Source organism: Rhinoderma darwinii, chromosome 8 (assembly GCF_050947455.1).
Source record: "Rhinoderma darwinii isolate aRhiDar2 chromosome 8, aRhiDar2.hap1, whole genome shotgun sequence".
In the NCBI taxonomy this organism is placed as follows: Eukaryota; Metazoa; Chordata; class Amphibia; order Anura; family Rhinodermatidae; genus Rhinoderma; species Rhinoderma darwinii.
In genome coordinates this window covers 83,424,893-83,445,503 of record NC_134694.1, presented here as the reverse complement: position 1 = coordinate 83,445,503, position 20,611 = coordinate 83,424,893, and the positions used below count along the sequence as shown (strand labels likewise).

Genomic DNA, 20,611 nt, shown 5'->3' with positions numbered 1-20,611 from the left:
AAGCGTGCATTTACCCTGAAGAAGTCCTAATTGGACGAAACATGTTGGTGATTTCAGACATCATAACCAAGCAGTGGACCTTTGGCTAAAATAGTCTTCATCCAATTGAGCAGCTGTATCTAAGAGGGGTATGGATTGTTTTTATCCCTGGGCTAGATATTATTGCGACTCACATGATTTACATATGGAGCACTGGAGATCAAGCCACTTGGTCAGTTCAGCGGATCGATAAGCGGTGGAAATAAAGTATAATAGACCTACGATCCGAGAGTAACACTGGAATGAACTGAAAGATATGTTATATACTCTTTGCTGATAAACATGGCACATGCACTCACACAGGGTTAAATGGTGCTTATATGTTGAGCATTTATTTGCAAATGGATCCCAGTGAGAACAAAACTCCACTTTATCGACTTGTGTCACTATTAATGATTATTTTGATACTTGTTCCACTATTGGATTTCCATGCCAGTATTCCCATGCAGCGTCCATGAATTACCATTGTTTTATAAAAATGTATTTGATACTTTGTGATGATGATGATGATTGAATTGTTTACTTATTACTTTTGTATCCAGTTAATACTGACCAGTTGAATTTTAGCTTATTATAAATAATATTATTAATATTATATTGGTCTGAGTTCTGGTATTTGACCCAATCCATGTGTTTTCTAAGTGCTGTAACTACCAAGTCCGCAATAATTAGTAATTGGTGAGTGATCGTTGGCCAATTTCTCCCCTTGCCTTCCGCTTTGCATGCCCAGACATTGGACTAGAGCAGAACTACAGCACAATACTACAATAAATATCTACTTAAAGACTCTTTGTATTTTTCTGTACCAGACTAGCTGCAACAGAGCTCTGTAAGAGAGCTCTAGACAGCGCTTTATATTTCATATCAACTATATAGAACCTAGCTAAAGAGCTAATTACAACATAATATCATGAAGCCCCACAAATTACACATTAATGCTATTGTTGATTATATGCAATGGGGTAACTGCATCATTTTCCAGCTTGCTCCCTGAAAAATATAGAATTAAAATTAAACAGTGGCACAAAAACAAATATTCAGCTAACTTCACAAAGAATCAATTCCATAAGTCCTGTTTTGCAACAATTTTTTTAATTTTTGTTTTCCACAAGTGAAATATTAGATCAATGTATTGAAGAATAGAATAATAGTGTTTATAGTAGGGATTATATTTGCATTGGTATTGGGGATTAGTAATAAGATATGACTCCAGCAAAGTTTATGCTTTCCCTTTTAATATCCAAAGATTACGGCCTGTGAAAAGCTCAACTGTTGGCAGTATAAATTGAAAGATGGAACTATAAATGTTGGGTGTCATTGTGCGCAGTTTAACAGAACAAATCCGACCTTTAGAATTTCAATCACAGGTACATTTCAGTATCAATTCATGGACTCAACGTAATCTTTATCCTTTTCAGCTCTTAAATTATAGGGTCTGCAGACACACTGGCTATAGACAAGGTTGTATGAATTCATAGATCCAGTCCCTTTTATTCCAATAAAATGATCAGGACACTAGTTATAGGTCTCATTCTCACAGAGATTCTATCAGTAAAGTAAGTGGAAAAAGTAAATTATATTATACATTCAAACAAGATATTCTTTTTTTTTCCAATGGGTCTGTCACAAAATCTTTGAGTAGAATAGAAGTATAAAGGGTTAGTATGTATGATGAAAATCTCCTGACATGTTGAAAATAACCATAGGCTTTCACAGATTGACTGCATGCCAAAATAGTGCCCTGGCATTACAACTGTATTGAGAAACATAGCCGAGTACACATTCCAATGAAAAACCATTTTGTAAATATATATATATATATATATATATATATATATATACACACATATATATATATATATATATATATATATATGTGTGTGTGTGTGTGTGTGTGTGTGTGTATATACTAGTCCTTCTCGATGTATTAGAATATCATTAAAAAGTTAATTTATTTCAGTAATTCAATTCAAAAAGTGAAACTCATATATTATATGTATGTGTATATATATATATATGTATGTGTATATATATATATGTATATATATATATATATATATATATTCATTTCGGTATTAAAACTCATTTTTGAATTTGGGCTTATATAATTTCTAATTTTCAAAGTCTACATTTTGGGTTTTCATTAACGGTTAGCCATAATCATCAGCATTAAAAGAAAAAAAATTCGGGAAATAGATCACTCTGTGTGTAATGAATCTATATATATATTTTATGCTAGATGGTGTATGTTTTTTTTCTACAAAAGGAGTCAATGGAATATAGTTGCACATATCTGGACTAGGTGCCCACATTTAAATCAGGAGATTTTCCACTACATACACACAGATTGTTATGTGAACAGCCATTTATAGTCGTATAATTTGTGCCAAAAATATAAGCAGATTTGATCAGCAGGAAAGCCTTGTTTTTAGAAGTGGTTTCGCTACTATTTTTCTTTGATAGGAATCTCTCGTTTTTGGCAAGGAATATAAACGTATGCTACATGGACTGATAATACCACTGTGTAAATGAGACGTAAATCCATAATTTTCCTCTCGCATAAGACCCATACTGTTCTATTCAGCCATATTAAAGTTATTTTGGGCTCATAAAATTGTAACAGGTGCTCGGTGATAATTGTAGGAATTGTAACATAGCTTTCCACAAACCATAAATTCATATAAACCTCCATTATTACACAGAGTTACATTCAGTTACAATGCAGATATAGGGGCAGATTTACTAAGACGCAGAAGAAATGCCTCCCGATCTGACCCCCTTAGACTTTTATCTTTGGGGTCATCTGAAGGCAATTGTCTATGCTGTGAAGATACCAGATGTGCAGCAACTGAAACTATGGATACTGGAAGCCTGTGCTAGCATTTCTTCTGCGGTGTTGCTATCAGTGTGTGAAGAGCGGGAGAAGAGGGTTGCATTGACAATCCAACACAATGGGCAGCACTTTGAACATATTTTATAAGTGGTCAGAAACTTGTAAATAACTCATGAAAGAATAAAGTAACGTTAAAACCAAGCACACCATTGTTTTTCTTGTGAAATTCTCGATAAGTTTGATGTGTCACATGACCCTCTTCGCGTTGAAAAAACTAAAGTTGGATACAAAATGTCCGACTTCAAAATGGCCGCCATGGTCAACACCCAGCTTGAAAAGTTTCCCCCCCTCCCATATACTAATGTGCCACAAACAGGAAGTTAATATCACCAACCATTCCCATTTTATTTAGGTGTATCCATATAAATGGCCCACCCTGTATAGGATAAGCAGAGGTTGCATTTACACCCGAGAGCAGATATCTAATAAGAGAACAGCAGCAATATAAATGTCAAATTACTATTGGGGTGGGGTGGCAGGTATACATTATGGATTGGGGCCCCGGAGCTTTCTGTTACACCACTGTATATGGGCGTCGTAATTGTTGCTATTCATTTTTGACACTTAACCCCTTCCCGTGATTGGGCGTAACTGTACGTCCGAAAACCAAGTGATTTCCCGCATTCGGGCGTACAGTTACACCCTGCAGATAAAGCGAGCACAGGAGCTGTGCGCGCTTTATCTTCAGCGGCTGTCAGCTGTTATACACAGCTAACATGCCGCTGCAATGGCTGCGATGGCTGTTACCGCCGATCGCAGCCATTTAACCCCTTCAATGCGGCTGTCAATGACGTCCGCTGCATTGAAGTGATTGACAGAGGGAGGGAGCTCCCTCTGTAACCCCTGGGCCCCCCCGCGATGGATCGCGGGTGGCGATTGTTGCTATGGCAACCAGGAAGCCGTTACTAGGCTTCCTGGTTGCCAAGGTACGGTAGCCTATTAGGTCCTGCCCTAGGCAGGACCTAATACGCTAACTGTCAAATGAAAAATGACAGTTACGATGCACTGCACTACATAAGTAGTGCAGTGCATCGTACTGGGATCAGAAGACCAGATCTTCAAGTCCCCAGGTCAGTGTAAAAGAAAAAGTGAAAAATTTAAAAAAAAAATGTGAAAGAAAAATAAATAAATAAAAGTTAATAAATAATAAATAAATAATAAAAACAACACTTGCCCTGTTTCCCTGATCAACTCCTTTATTATTAAAAAAATGAAATTATGAAAAAAAACTATACATAATAGGTATCGCCGCGTTCGGAACGGCCTGATCTATAAAAATATCACATTATTTTTACCGCACGGTGAACACCGTAACATTTTTTAATAAAAAACAATGACAGGATTTAATTTTTTGGTCATCTTGTCTCAAAAACTTTTTAATAAAAAGTGATCAAAAAGTTGCAAGTAACGCAAAATGGTACCAATAGAAACTACAGTTCTTCACGCATAAAACAAGCCGCCCCGCAGCGAAATCAACGAAAAAATAAAAAAGTTATGGCTGTCAGAAAATGGCGACACTAAAACATGATTTTTTTAGAAAAGAGTATTTTTATTGTGGGAACGCAGTGAAACGTAAAAAAACTATATAAATTTGGTGTTTCTGTAATCGTATCGCCCCGCAGAATAAAGTTAACATGTTGTTTATACTGCACGGTGAACACTGTAAAAAAAACAAAAAAAAAACGTGCTGGAATGGCTGTTTTTTGGTTTCCTCATCTCCCAAAAAATGGAATAAATAGTGATAAAAAAAAAATCGCATGTACCCCAAAATGGAACCAATAAAAATTACAGCTCGTTCCACAAAAAACGCGCCCTCACACAGCTCCGTCAACGGAAAAATAACACGTTATGACTCTCAAAACGCAATGATGCAAAATTATTCTAAATGACGGCCCAGACTCATTTTTAGGTCCAGTAGAATTTCACAAAATATCCCACATCGTCATTTGCTGGACCCCACAGGTGGACCCCGTAGACGCAGCAGAGATGAGGAAACTTTAGGGCCTTGTGCGGCTTATAGGGCTAGTGAAGAAGTCAAAGATTAGGCAACACTGGAGCGCAGATATTTTATATAATACCCCAAAACCCGGCCTGTGCATAAAGGATTGGTTCAAAGCGACCACACCAATCCATGGATTATTCATTCTCCCCATTATTACATCATCCTATTATGACCTGTTGCACTCCGCACAGATTACATATACCCTGATGTACTCCGCACAGATTACATATACCCTGATGTACTCCGCACAGATTACATATACCCTGATGTACTCCCCACAGCTTACATATACCCTGATGTACTCCGCCCAGCTTACATATACCCTGATGTACTCCGCCCAGCTTACATATACCCTGATGTACTCCGCACAGCTTACATATACCCTGATGTACTCTGCACAGCTTACATATACCCTGTTGCACTCCGCCCAGCTTACATATAGCCTGATGTACCCGCACATATTACATATACCCTGATGTACTCCGCCCAGTTTACATATAGCCTGATGTACCCGCGCATATTACATATACCCTGATGTACTCCACAGTTTACATATATCCTGATGTACTCCGCCCAGCTTACATATACCCTGATGTACACCGCCCAGCTTACATATACCCTGATGTACTCCGCCCAGCTTACATATACCCTGATGTACTCCGCCCAGATGACATATACCCTGATGTACTCCGCCCAGATTACATATACCCTGATGTACTCCGCCCAGCTCACATATGCCCCCACATTATAAGCTGAAATACCACTAATACACCAAGCAAAATCTGCGCTTCAAAAGCCAAATGATGGTCCAACTGAGCCTGGCAGTGTGCCCAAACGGCAATTTATGACCACATATGGGGTATTCTGGAGAACCCGCTTAACAATTTATGGGATGTGTGTCTACGGTGGTACAAGCTGGGCACAACACATTGGGCACTGAAATGGCATATTTGTTGAAAACAGCCATTTTCAATCTGCAACATCTAGTGTGTACTCATTTTTGCAAAACACTTGTGCGGTCAAAATGCTCACTACACCCCTAGATAAATTCTTTGAGGGATCTAGTTTCCAAAATGGGGTAATTTTTCGGGGGTACCACTGTACTGGTACTATAGCTACAATGGAACTCAAATTCCCTTCAGAGTTTTTATATTGTGATAGGACTTTAGTTTCATTTTTGCTTGTATTCCAAATACACGCTAAGATATTTTTAATAATTTCTGTTCCTATTTAGCTTTTCAGTCTTTTTCTTCGACTCTTTAATTCCTTAGATCACTACAGAGTCTCTCCATCAGTCCACTAGAGACTAAATCGAGAGATTGTTCCCAATCTGCTGTAAAATCCTCATTTTGAAAGACAAAAGGAACAATAGTCTGTCTTCTTGGACCGTTATAGTTTTTGTGAAATAAATCTCCAGAAATCTGACATCCAGGCGTTGAAGATTTATTGAGAGAAGAAATTCAACAAGTTGACGAATTAGGATATTTAGTGTCGTGATATCAACATCATAAGTAATCTTTTGTGTTTTTTTTTTTTTTTTTAGGGGACCTTTAGGGTATGTTCACACGGCCAAATTTCAGACGTATACGAGGCGTATTATGCCTCGTTTTACGTCTGAAAATATGGCTCCAATACGTCGGCAAACATCTGCCCATTCATTTGAATGGGTTTGCCGACGTACTGTGCAGACGACCTGTTATTTACGCGTCGTCGTTTGACAGCTGTCAAACGACGACTCGTAAAAATACAGCCTCGTCAAAAGAAGTGCAGGACACTTCTTTCAGACGTTTTTGGAGCTGTTTTCTCATAGACTCCAATGAAAACAGCTCCAAAAACGAGTTGGTAAAAAAATGAGTTGGTAAAAATGCGAGTTGGTAAAAAACGTCTGAAAAGCAGGGTCTGTTTTCCCTTGAAAACAGCTCTGTATTTTCAGACGTTTTGGTTGACTACGTGTGAACATACCCTTATGTCTCTCTCAACCTGAACTAGCCATATATTATTTAACCAGTAGTTCTCTTTGCTGTAAATGGCATTCACAGTATTCTATTTTAAAATATAAATGTTGGGGGGCTGCCATCTCAGACGAAATAACGAATAAAGACACTACAAGTGCACCCACCTAGTTAGACGGCTTCCGGGCATCCATCCCAATTGTTAGCTAGTATCTTTTTAAATCAGGTGCTGATCGACTTATTAAATTCAAAGACTTCCCCAAGAGATTTCTCAGATAATAAAGCTCAAAAAAGAAAAAAAAAAACAGTAGGAAGGTGCTCCTAGTATATTATCCTACAGGACAAAACTCCTACCACAGATGAGGGGAATAGTGCCCCCCTAAGGGTTGTGCAATCACACAGGCAAACTTTGCTGAAGGCATAAAATAAAAAGTGACCACAGAACCAAAACGTAACGTTCTCTTAATAGATAAAATAGCAAACAAAGCTTTAATGGTAATTCGTTTCAGGAGAACTATCCTGTTCTTCAGACCATAAACAAACCAATACAATGTGACCCTTATATATATTTGACCCTGGAAATTATAACAGCGGCCCCCATTATTGGGTTTATTAAAAAATCTCAGGAAGAGTGGGAAAAAAAATCTATATACAGGGTGATACTTAATGGCATCTTTTCCAATGGTTGGATTATTCTTTGCGGAATAAGATTCTTCATGGAGATAGCAATACTATTCTACCTTGTATATTTACTGATCTTCTATTTTCTCATGATTCACTTTCCTTTAGACAAGAGGACTTTTTATTATGCATTACTGTATCATGTATGTAATAGAAAATACACTTAGATTTAACGAATTCAACAGATTTCTTATGTAATTTACAAATGACACAAACAATCCAATATCCAATATGTGCTTTTCCTGACTGAAGGCCAGATTGTAAAGAAAACCCTAATGACCCTATTAAGACAGAAAAGAATAAACATTGATCTATTGGATCTGTTTGCAGAACGCATAATTATAAGTCGCTTCAGTAGAGAAAATAATTAACCCCTATGAGCCATGTAATAATCTGGAACCCTGTACAGTGATCATTGCAGAGTATTGGGGGGGGGGGGGGCATACATTTTGTAATTCACGTTATTAGTTACAGTGTCAGGTGCATATAATCTGCATAGACTCTGTGATTTTAATAAATTTAATTGGCCATATGAGCTCAGGTTGTTACCTTCTAACAGAACTGTCCTTTACATGACCTTTAAACATCTGGATATCAGTTCCAACAAATAGACATATTAACTATTCAGAAACTAGAAACAAGCTTATTGTGTTACTGTTTTCAATGAGTCAATATATTTAAATATGTTCTCCACCTAATTTAATTTTTACAAAAATATATGTAACCTTTTTATGTTAATGTTAATTTTTTTATTCTATGTTCTCTGCATGATTATGATGAACCTATTGGTACATTCAGGAAATGGTCTTGCCAGTATACATGTGTGAACAGTGCTACTATTGACCATATAGGGCAAGACCCTAGAGAAACCAAGTAAACCTTGGTGCATTGACCCACAATGTCTAATATACAACCTATAGAATGAAGGGTACAATTAACACACACATAATTAATGAAAAAATGTATAAACTTTATTGAAAAAATCACAATATTAAAAGATGAGTCGTGCAAAGCATGACTAAAAACGTCTATCAAATGCAGAGGGCATGTGTACATGGATGAAGTATGACAAGGGCATGAGCATATAGATGGTATGCATGAACAAATTCAGTCTAACTGGACAATAGTATAAAGCATAATGGCATAAAATATAGTATTAATCTCACAAATATGTCCAGAGGGCTGAAGTGAAACAAAGCTGCAGCACCAATACCCCTGTAAGGCCCCATGCACACGACCGTGCCCGCAATCACGGCCCGCGATTGCGGGCACGGCCGGCCGCTGACTGACGGCCCGCAAAATGCGAAAGAACGGACATGTTCCATAATTCCCGGAACATTTCCACGGCACGGACACCCTTCCGTAGTGCTACGGAAAGGTGTCAGTGTTCAATTAAAGTGAATGGCTCCGTTTTTGCGGACCGCGGTGCGGTCCGCAAAAACTGAGGTTTTTTATGGTCGTGTGCATGGGGCCTAACTAGACACCGTCAAAATGAGGTTAAGCTCACAATGAGATGCAATCGATAGTGTCAGAGAGGGGTTTAGACAGAGTAATTTGTAGAAGGTAAAGACATGCACATACCCATGTTGAGCACCTCTGCAGAGGGAGAACGTCAGACCCGACGCGCGTTTCGGCAGAATGCCTTCGTCCGGGGGTGGCGTCTCTCCAGCGGAAGTCTCCCTTTTGAGAATCGTCTGTCCAATCGCGTACGGTTACAGCACACTGAACGTCACAGGGGGTTGGTCAGTATTGGCGTCTTGTGCCAGGTGTAGAGATGGCCAGCCGTATGCTTCCGACCGCGCGTCACCAAGGAGGGCGTGGATCAGCGGCGTCTGACGCCGAAGAGACACGCCCACCCCGATGTAGACACGCGAATCGCAGAACAGCTAGACCCCTCCCCCCGACGCAAGCGCACAGAGAAGTCCCACTGGGAGGTAAGTAAACAAAACTGTGTGTTGCATACCCGAGCGGACAGACCAAGCCCGGAAAAAAGGGGCAGTGTGGAATAAACATACAATAATACAGCTGTGGAGCATAATCGCATATGTTGGCACTATAATGGTTAGTGTGACAACAGGAAACATGTGTAGATAAACATGATAGAGAGAGTGCAGAACCGATACAAAAATACGTAACTTGTGATGTTCAAATAAATTAGCACATTTATATAAAAATAATGCTCTGAATAGCCACATTAGGATTACATAGACATACAGGTGATTTATATTTGTTTAGAAAATGTAATAATATATGTTGTGCAAAGAATAAGAAATATATGTGTGTTAACATAGGTAGTGTGAGGGCACATAAATGCCAAATACAGTGTATGATATTAATAACGTGCATAAAAGTAGTGTGAAAGTTGGTGTGAAAATAACACGTACAAGAGTAAAGAATGAAAAAAAAAATATATATATATGTATATAATAATAAAAAATATATAGCAATAATACAGTCATAATGCATGTATATAACAACAATCAATAAAATACCAAATTAATAAATAAATACAATATAAATATATGTTCATATATAGTGTCCAAATACACGTATGTATATATATATATATATATATATATAATAAAAAGTATATATATAATTTAAAATATATATAGGTGAAAAAAGTAGATAATGTGCAACAAAATTGTGTATATAATTCAAAAAAGTACATATCAATACATATTAAAAACATATACATATAGTGGAACAACATATACCAATATATATCACGCGAATAATGCGGTATGCATCAAAAAAGGAATAATAAAAAATATTTCACAGCAAATATTCCACAGCATTCACCGCTCATTTCTTTCCAGACATGATGGAATAGATATATTCTATAGTACAAAGGGAAAACAGTTAGACAAACATATAGGAATCATAAAACATACTTAAAAATTACCCGCTGGAGGTCAATGGTCAGAGAAATGGGGCGAAATTCCGATTTTCATTAAGTCCAAAAGGACGCATCGTCCCCAGAGTCCAAATCCACTTTGATTCACATTTTGCCAAGTTTTTAGAGATTTCACCCTTTCTAATATTTGGTTCGATACAGTCAATCCCTTTTACTTAAAATTTTGTTGGGTCGCAGGCATGATGAGCCTTGAAGTGTCTTGCGACAGGTTTCAAGGTTTCAAGACACCCTACATCTTTTGCCGCTATAATATCTCGAATATGTTCTCTTACCCGAACTTTGAGCTCTCGGGTGGTAAGGCCAACGTATATCTTAGGGCAAGGGCATGTGGCATAGTAGACCAATGCCCTAGTTGAACAGGTAATAGAATGTGTAATACTGTACGTACATATTAACTATTCAGAAACTAGAAACAAGCTTATTGTGTTACTGTTTTAAATGAGTCAATATATTTAAATATGTTCTCCACCTAATTTAATTTTTACAAAAATATATGTAACCTTTTTATGTTAATTTTTTTATTCTATGTTCTCTACATGATTATGATGGCAGACGTCTTGTCTCAGCTGCTGTTAACAGCATTTAGAAAGATGCTTTACTGCAGCCACATGGACCATAGAATCCTGTGAATAGGAGGGAACCCATTGACTTCTGTTGGAGCCTTTTCTAGGCATACCCTGTGACCTGTGAAGAGGTAATTGTGCAGGAAGGGATAGGGGGGGGGGGGGGTGCTGCGTTTATCACATGTTGTCAATGATGGATCCTGTGTTATTTATATAGAGGTGTTACCTTCATTGCAATCCTGTGTGTGATGATAATAAGATAACTCATGAGAAGTGATCTCTACAGAACAGGAAGTGACAGTCTATTGTGAGGCGAAAGGCCCTTTTACATCTGCCGATAATCGTCTGGTGCAGCGAGCGAGCGATCAACGAGACATCGTTGATCAACGCTCGTTTGCTCCTGTCACACGGAGCTATGGATGGGGATGAGTGGTCGTTAGTCCGATCGCTCAACCCCATACGTCAATATAATGTCGACAATGATAATATTAAAATTTTTAAAACTATACCATCTGCAGATGATAGAGCGTTTGCGCATTCATGTGCTGATCAATGCCCTGTTTGCACAGGGCAATTAACGTCAACAAGCATTATCTAAACGCTCGTCTGCCCGACATGATAGAAGTGTATGGGGACGAGCGATCGTAGTAACGATAGTCTCCATTTTAGCTCCTTGTGAAAGGAGCAAACGGGTGCCGATCAACGAGCTTTCTCGTTGATCAGCGCTCATTTACACGGCCCACGTTGAGCCGTGTAAAATACCCTAAGGGTTCTCTTACACAACCCGATGTGGGCCGTGTAAACGAGCGTCAATCAACGAGAGAACTAGTTGATCGGCGCTTGTTTGCTCCTTTCACAATGAGCTTTGGTTGGGGACGAGCGCTCATTACTACGATCGCTTGTCCCCATACATTTCTATCATGTCGGCAGCACGTCTCCCTGTTTACACATGGAGTTGTGCTGTTGCCCACAACCATAATATTTTAGGCTGCATAAACTATACAATCAGCCAATGAACGAACGTTTGCTTGTTCATCGGCTGATCGTTGCCCTGAGGGCAATGATCTGGAACAGGCATTCTGTGAACGCTCGTTTGCCCGATAATTGGCTCGTGTAAAAGAGCCTTAAGTCGCAGAGGAGCTGGCCAGACAGTGTGCATTAACCCCTTACCGCACCAGGACGCACCGGTACGTCTTGTATTGCAGTGCTTTAAGGCACAGGGACGTACCGGTGCGTCCTGGCTAAAAAGTGTCACCCTGTCAAAGGACAAGGAGACAGAACTGTGCCGTCAACTGTTTATGAGAGTTGATCGGCACAGTAAGACGGCACGGGACCAATCACAGCGGTCACCTGCCGGCGATCGCTGTGATTGGTCAGTCAAAGCAGACTGACCAATCACAGCTCCATGACATGGTGTATGTGATGGCGCTGGCTCAGAAGCTGAGCCAGCGCTATCACCGCCGGTTATCAGCTGTCCGACACCCCTCTGCAACGACCAGGACAGGAGCAAGGCTCTGATCCGGCCGATTAACTCCCTAGATGCATCGATCAACGCGATCGATGCATCGAAGTGTCTTGTAGCCTGTCGGCAGCCACGATGGTTGCCACGGGCGCGGGTGTCAGCTGTTTGTCACAGCTGACATCGTGCTCTAACGGCCAGGACCGGAGCTAGGCTCCGATCCGGCCGATTAACCCCTTAGATGCAGCTATAGTTACATCTAAGTGATTAGATCGCACCCTATGGTTGCTAATGACAACCATTGGCACCCGCTTGGAGGCGAAGCCTAACAATCACTTCCTAGTACGGAAGCCTATTAGGCCCCGCCGGGAGGCGAAGCCTAATAGGATTGCTGTCCGTGAATAGCTGACATCTCTAATTCACTGCACTATGTAGGTAGTGCAGTGTATTAGAATAGCGATCACGGCTTCATGCCTTCAAGTTCCCTTGTGGGACACAAAATTTTTTAAAACAAGTTAATTAAAATGTTGTAAAAAAGTAAAAAAAAAAAAGTTTAACCCGTCACAAAACAGAATAAAAAAAGGGATCTAAAAGTTGCATGTACCCCAAAATGATACCATTAAAAACTGCAGCTCGTCACGCAAAAAACAAGTCCTCCCACAGCTTTTTTGATGGAAAAATAAAAAAGTAATGTCTCTCAGAATATGGGGACACAAAAAAGAAATTATTTGAAACAAAAGTAATTTTATCGTGCAGACGCTGCAAAGCATAAGAAAAACTATATACATCTGGTATCGCCGTAATCGCGCCGACCCGCAGAATAAAGTAAAATTGTCATTCATAGCGCATGGCGAACGCTGTAAAAAAATAAATGATAAAAAACATCAGAATTGCAGGTTTTTGGTCACCTTGCTTGCAAAAAACACAAAGTGATCAAAAAATCACATGTACCCCAAAATGGTACCAATGAAATCTACAGATTGTCCCGCAACAAATAAGCCCTCACCCAGCTCCGGTGGAGAAAAAATAAAGAAATTCTGGCTCTCAGAATATGGCGATACAAAATGTACAGAGTGTCCAAAAGCGGATAAGATTGGGCGCCATTTATCAGTGCGACCACTGGCGTAGCTATAGCCCACAGCCCACAGCCCCCCGCACCACATCAATAAAAAGTTACTATAGTACTATAGTAACAGACTGTACTTACCTTCCTGGTTCCGGATCGCAGCGGAGGTCCTGACGTCAAGCGCTGTGCGCAGCGCATGACGTCACAGCGCTATGCGCCGCGCACAGCATCGAGAGGACAGAACTACCGCCGCGGCTGAAGAGGAAGGTAAGATTAGTAGCCCTGACTGGCGGGGTCCGACTCCCGGGACCCGCCAATCAGCTGTTTTGAAGGGGCCGCAGCACTCGTACGAGAGCTGCTCCCCTTCATTCCGGTCACACTGTGAATCGGTGTCGGCGATTCACAGTGTGAGCGAGTAGTGAAATGAAGGGGAAGCAGCTCTCGTACGAGTGCTGCGGCCCCTTCAAAACAGCTGATTGGCGGGTCCCGGGAGACGGACCCCGACACATCAGCTATTGATGGCCTATCCTGTGGATAGGCCATCAATGTTTAGGGACTGCACAACCCCTAAGCCTACGATGTAGCAGGCTTAGAGGGCCCATGAGACAGGATCACAGATTGTGTGATCCTGTCTGTTGGGCCCTGTATCTAAGCCAATCACATGGTAGGCTTAGATACATGGCCCATGCGTGATCCTGTCTGCTGGGCCCTGTATCTAAGCCAATCACATGGTAGGCTTAGATACATGGCCCATGTGTGATCCTGTCTGATGGGCCCTGTATATAAGCCTACCACACTGTAGGTTTAGATACAGGGCCCCAGCAGACAGTAATCTTATACTGTATAAGATTACTGTCTGCTGGACCCTGTATCTAAGCCTACCTTGTGGTAGGCTTAGATACAGGGTCCCACAGACAGTATCACACATGGGCCCTGTATCTAAGCCTAACACATGTGTTACTAATCGTTTTTTTGTGTGTTTTCTTACAGGTTCGGTCGTTGGACTACGTCGGATTCCAGGACTACTTCGATGACGGCTTTTTTTTAATTATCAATAAAATGGTTAATGAGGGTTGTGTGTTTTTTTTTTTTTATTTCAATCAAATATTTTTTTCTTTGTCTTTTTTTTTTTTTTAAACTAAATTACTACTGCCTTAGTAATGGCTGCCGGCTGATTGACAGCGTCCATTGCTAAGGCGGGGCTTAGTGTTAGCCGTTGCAGAGGCGAACACTAACTCCCTTTATTACCCCGGTACCCACCGCCACCAGGGGTGCTGGGAAGAGCCGAGTATGATCCAGTACCTGACCATCTGTAGTGATGGTCGGCCACTGGGGCGGCCGCAGGCTGGTAGTATCAGGAGGGGAAAGGCCAGATACAGTGGCCCTTCCCACCCTGGTAATGCTAGGCTGCTGCTGCTTTATTGTATCTGGCTGGTTATGAAAAATGGGGGGACCCCACGTCATTTAAAAAAAAAAAAAATAATTGGAAAGAACGATGTCGGGTCCCCCCCCCAATTTTCCTAACCAGCCTGATACAACACAGCAGCAGCAGCCTAGCATTACCGGGGTGGTAGGTGGCACTGTTTTTGGCCTTCCCCAGCCTAATACTACCAGCCTGCGGCCACCCTGGTGCCTGCCCGTCACTACAGATGGTCGGGTACTGGTTCGTACCCGGCTCTTCCCAGTACCCCTGGTGGCGGTGGGTACCGGGGTAATAATGGGGGTTAGTGTTGGCCTCTGCACCTGCTAACATTAAGCCCCGCCTTAGTAATGGAGGTTGTCAATCAGCCAGCGGCCATTACTAAGGCGGTGATAATAACGTTTAAAAAGATACAAGCACATACAAAAAATATTTTATTTAAATAAAAAAACATAACCCTCATTAACCATTTTATTGAGAATATAAAAACGCTGTCATTGAATTCCTCGAATCCGAAGTCCAACAACCGAAACCTGTAAAAAAACACAAACACACAAAAATAATCAGTAACACATAAAGAAGCAAAATTATTATTCTTACCTTTCCTGGGTCCAGCGCTGGAGCCGCAATGTCAGCAAACTGGGCCCTGTATCTAATCCGATCATGTGTGATACTGTCTGCTGAGCCACTGTATCTAATCCTATCATGTGTGATACTATCTGCTGAGCCACTGTATCTAATCCTATCATGTGTGATACTGTCTGCTGGGCCCTATATCTAATCCAATCATGTGTGATACTGTCTGCTGAGCCACTGTATCTAATCCTATCATGTGTGATACTGTCTGCTGGGCCCTATATATAATCCAATCATGTGTGATATTGTCTGCTGGGCCACTGTCTCTAATCCTATCATGTGTGATACTGTCTGCTGAGCCGCTGTATCTAATCCTATCATGTGTGATACTGTCTGCTGGGCCCTATATCTAATCCAATCATGTGTGATACTGTCTGCTGGGCCCTATATCTAATCCTATCATGTGTGATACTGTCTGCTGGGCCCTATCTCTAATCCTATCATGTGTGATACTGTCTGCTGAGCCGCTGTATCTAATCCTATCATGTGTGATACTGCCTTTCGAGCCACTGTATCTAATCCTATCGTGTGATACTGTCTGCTGAGCCACTGTACCGAATCCGATCATGTGTGATACTGTCTGCTGGGCCCTATATCTAGTCCAATCATGTGTGATACTGTCTGCTGAGCCACTGTATCTAATCCTATCATGTGTGATACTGTCTGCTCAGCCACTGTATCTAATCCTATCATGTGTGATACTGTCTGCTGAGCCACTGTATCTAATCCTATCATGTCTGATACTGACTTCTGAGCCACTGTATCTAATCCTATCATGTGTGATACTGTCTGCTGAGCCACTGTATCTAATCCTATCGTGTGATACTGTCTGCTGAACCACTGTATTGAATCCGATCATGTGTGATACTGTCTGCTGGGCCCTATATCTAGTCCAATCATGTGTGATACTGTCTGCTGAGCCACTGTATCTAATCCTATCATGTGTGATACTGTCTGCTCAGCCACTGTATCTAATCCTATCATGTGTGATACTGTCTGCTGAGCCACTGTATCTAATCCTATCATGTGTGATACTGTCTGCTGAACCACTGTATCTAATCCTATCATGTGTGATACTGTCTGCTGAGTCATTGTATCTAATCCTATCATGTGTGATACTGTCTGCTGAGCAACTGCATCTAATACTATCATGTGTGATACTGTCTGCTCAACAACTGTATCTAATCCTATCATGTGTGATACTGTCTGCTGAGCCAATGTATCTAATCCTATCCATAGTTTATAGGGTCGTAGTGCTATAGATATGCTATGCTGTCTGCTATACACACATTTTTTTATGGGCGGACACATATGTATTGGGGCTATTTCCCCTGACATTTTAAGCCCTGAGGGTATGTTCACACGGCAGCGTCCATTACGGCTGAAATTACGGTGCTGTTTTCAGGAGAAAACAGCACCGTAATTTCAGCTGTAAAGGCATGTGCAGGCGTCTTTCGCTGCGTCCATTACAGACGTAATTGGAGCTGTTTTTCCATGGAGTCCATGGAAAACGGGTCCATTTACGTCTGAAGAAGTGACTGGCACTTCTTTGACAGCGGCGTGTAAAAAAAATGACCGTCGGCACACAACATCGTAAGACCCATTCAAATGAATGGGCAGATGTTTGCCAACGCTTTTGAGCCGCATTTTCGGACGTAATTCAATGCTAAAACGCCCGAATTACGTCCGTAAATAGGGTGTGTGAAACCAGCCTTAGTGACGCCCCGGCTGCTAGTGCTGCATTGTTGGGTCACTTAGGAGACCCAGCGATGCAGCTGAAAGCTGCGGACCGTCGGCCATGAGGAGTTTGCGGGGGACCAATAAGAACTTTTGCATCGGGGCCCATGAGCCTTTAGCTATGCCCCTGAGTGCGACACTGGCCACATATCTATGAAATATTATTTATTTACCCAATTATTATACCCTCTTATTATGCCCTGATGTACTCTGCACAGATTACAGATACCCCCACATTCTAAACTGAAATACCAGCAATACCCCCAAACAAAACTACCAAGCAAAATCTGCGCTCCAAAAGCCAAATGGCGCTCCCTCCCTTCTGAGCTCTGCAGCGTGCCCAAGCAGCAGTATACGTCCACATATATGGCATCGTCATACCCGGGAGAACCTGCTTAACAGTTTGAGGTATTTGTCTTCAGTGGCACGAACTGGGCACAAAATATTGTGCACTAAAATGGCACATACCTGTGGAAATTTGCAATTTTCACTTTGCACCATCCACCTGTGTGGTCAAAATGCTCACTACACCCCTTAATAAAATGCCTTTAGGGGTGCAGTTTCCAAAATGGGGGTCACTACTTGGGGGTTTGTTTTACTATTTGACCCCAGAGGCTAATAAGCCTCACATGCGCCTTTCACTCCTAAGCCCTGTTATATGTCCAGGCAAATGATAAATGCCTTGAGGTGTGTAGTTTACAAAATGGGGTCACTTCTCATGGTTTTACACTCTACTCTGGTACCTAAGGGAGCTCTGCAAATGCGACATGGCGCCCATACACCAGTATAGCAAAATCTGCACTCTAAAAGCCAAATGGCGCTCCTTCCATTTTTAACTCTGCCATGTGCCCAAACAGCAGTTTAGGGCCACACATGGGGTATTGCCGTACTCGGGAGAAATTGCTTTACAATTGTTGGGATGCTTTTTCTCCTTTATTCCTTGTGAAAATGAAAAAAATTCAACATTTTAGTGGAAAGAATGTAGATTTTCATTTTCACTGCCTAATTCCAATAATTCAGCAAAAAAAACTGTGGGGTCAAAATGCTCACTATACCGCTAGATAAATTCCACGAGGGGTATAGTTTCCCAAATGGGGTCACTTTTGCCGGGTTTGCACTATTTTAGCCCCTCAGTGGCTTTGCAAATGTGACATGTGGCCGCAAACCATTCCAGCAAAACTTGAGCTCCAAAAGTCAAATGGTGCTCTGTCCATTCTAACCCCCGCCGTGTGTCCAAACAGCATTTTATTACCACATGTGGGGTATTGCTGTGCTCAGAAGAGTTTGCTTTACAAATATTGGGGTGTTTTTCTGCTTTATCTATTGTGAAAATGAAAAAATCTGAGCTAAAACTACATTTTATTAGAAAAAAATGTAGATTTTCAATTTCACGGCATAATTCCCATAAATTCAGCAAAAACCGTGTAGGGTCAAAATGCTAACTATACCCCTAGAAAAATTCCTTGAGGGGTGTAGTTTCCAAAATGGGGTCACATTTGGGGAGCTTCTACTGTTATGGTCCCTCCAGGGCTTTGCAAACACGACATGGCACCGAAAACCATTTCAGCAAAATCTGCGCTCCAAAATCCAAATGGCCCTTGTTCCCTTTTGAGCGCTGCCGTGGGACCAAACAGCCGTTTATTACAACATATGGGGTATTGCCGTAATCGGGAGACATTGCTTTACAAATGTTGGGGTGCTTTTTCTCCTTTATTTCTTGTAAAAACTAAAACATTGTATGTTTTTTCAGAAAAAAAGTTCATTTTCATAGACCAGTTCTAATAAATTTAGCAAAAAACCTATGGGCTAAAAATGCTAACTCTACCTCTTGAAAAATTCCTTGAGTTTCCAAAATGGGCTCACTTTTGGGGGATTTCCACGGTTTTGGCACCACAAGACTTCTTCAAACCTGACATGGTGCCTAAAATATATTCTAATAAAATAGAGGCCCCAAAATCCACCAGGTGCTCCTTTGCTTCTAAGGCCGGTGTTTCAGTCCATTACCGCACTAGGGCCACATGTGGGATATTTCTAAAAACTGCAGAATCTGGGCAATAAGTATTGAGTTGCGTTTCTCTCATAAAACCTTCTGTGTTACAGAAAAAACTGTATTACAAATGAATTTCGTAAAAAAAATATTGAAATTTGTAAATTTCACCTCTTCTTTGCTTTATTTCCTGTGAAAAGCCTAAAGGGTTAAAATAATTTCTGAATGCTGTTTTGAATACTTTGACAGGTGCAGTTTTTAAAATGGGGTGATTTATGTGGACTTTCTAATATATAATGGCCTCATAGCCACTTCAGAACTGAACTGTATTACAAATGAATTTCGTAAAAAAAATATTGAAATTTGTAAATTTCACCTCTTCTTTGCTTTATTTCCTGTGAAAAGCCTAAAGGGTTAAAATAATTTCTGAATGCTGTTTTGAATATTTTGACAGGTGCAGTTTTTAAAATGGGGTGATTTATGTGGACTTTCTAATATATAATGGCCTCATAGCCACTTCAGAACTGAACTGGTCCCTGAAAAAATAGCCTATTGAAATTTTCTTGAAAATGCGAGAAATTGCAGCTAAAGTTCTAAGCCTTGTAACGTCCTAGAAAATCAAAAGGACGTTCAAAAAACCATGCAAACATAAAGTAGACATATAGGAAATGTTAAATAGTAAATATTTTGTGTGGTATTACGATCTGTTTTACAAGCAGGTACATTACAATTTAGAAAAATCCAGATTTTTGAAAATTTTATCTAAATTTTGGTGTTTTTTACAAATAAATATTGAATTTAACGACCACATTTTTTCAGTATCATAAAGTACAACATGTCACGAGAAAACAATCTCAAAATCACTTGGATAGGCAAAAGTATTCTGGAGTTATTACCACATAAAGGAACACATGTCAGATTTGCAAAAATCGGCTGTGTCCACAAGGCCAAAACAGGCTTAGACACTAAGGGGTTAAGCCAACCTTTCTTTCCCTTAGACACAATATTTACTGAGAAACCCATTGCCTAAAACTACTGATAAGCATGGCTGTCAACTGAGAGAAATGGACAGTGACTGGCTGCACCACCAAAGAGGAACCTTAAGAAAATCTGGGTTTGACGAAAGGGTCCGTCTTAGTCTAACTACATTTTGGGGTATTAAGTTTGGGATCTGAATTCACTTTGGTGACTGTGTCTAGGGATCTGGATTAATTTTGGGATCTGAATCTAGGCTTTGAAATAACTTTGGCGTCTCTGAG

At 40.6% G+C, this 20,611-nt stretch overlaps 1 protein-coding gene across 1 annotated transcript in view; it reads left to right on the top strand.

Annotated features, from left to right (window-relative positions):
• Positions 1 to 20,611, top strand: part of TRPC5 (transient receptor potential cation channel subfamily C member 5) — a 311,378-nt gene that overhangs the window by 51,789 nt on the left and 238,978 nt on the right. The gene's annotated exons all lie outside the window — the stretch shown is intronic.